Source organism: Tupaia chinensis, unplaced genomic scaffold (genome assembly GCF_000334495.1).
Source record: "Tupaia chinensis unplaced genomic scaffold, TupChi_1.0 Scaffold000037_21, whole genome shotgun sequence".
Classification (NCBI taxonomy): domain Eukaryota; kingdom Metazoa; phylum Chordata; class Mammalia; order Scandentia; family Tupaiidae; genus Tupaia; species Tupaia belangeri.
In genome coordinates this window covers 632962-633337 of record NW_006159480.1, presented here as the reverse complement: position 1 = coordinate 633337, position 376 = coordinate 632962, and the positions used below count along the sequence as shown (strand labels likewise).

General features: G+C 42.6%; 1 pseudogene; it reads left to right on the top strand.

The window, feature by feature from the left end:
• Positions 1 to 112, top strand: part of LOC102493580 (heterogeneous nuclear ribonucleoprotein A1-like) — a 981-nt pseudogene extending 869 nt beyond the window's left edge.
• The last annotated feature ends 264 nt before the right edge of the window (positions 113 to 376 follow it).

The following is a 376-nucleotide window of genomic DNA, read 5'->3' as shown; positions in this document are numbered from 1 at the left end:
GGAGGTGGAGGCCAATACTTTGCCAAACCACGAAATCAAGGTGGCTATGGTGGTTCCAGCAGCAGCAGTAGCTATGGCAGTGGCAGAAGGTTTTAATTAACTGCCAGGAAACAAAGCTTAGCCGGAGAGGAGAGCCAGAGAAGTGAGAGAGAAGCTACAGGTTACAGCAGATTTGTGAACTCAGCCAAGCACAGTGGTGGCAGGGCCTAGCTGCTACAGAGAAGACATGTTTTAGACAATACTCACGTGTATGGGCAAAAAATACGAGGACTGTATTTGTGACTAATTATATAACAGGTAATTTTAGTTTCTGTCTGTGGAAAGTGTAAAGCATTCCAAAAAAGGGTTTTAATGTAGATTTTTTTTTTTTTTTGCA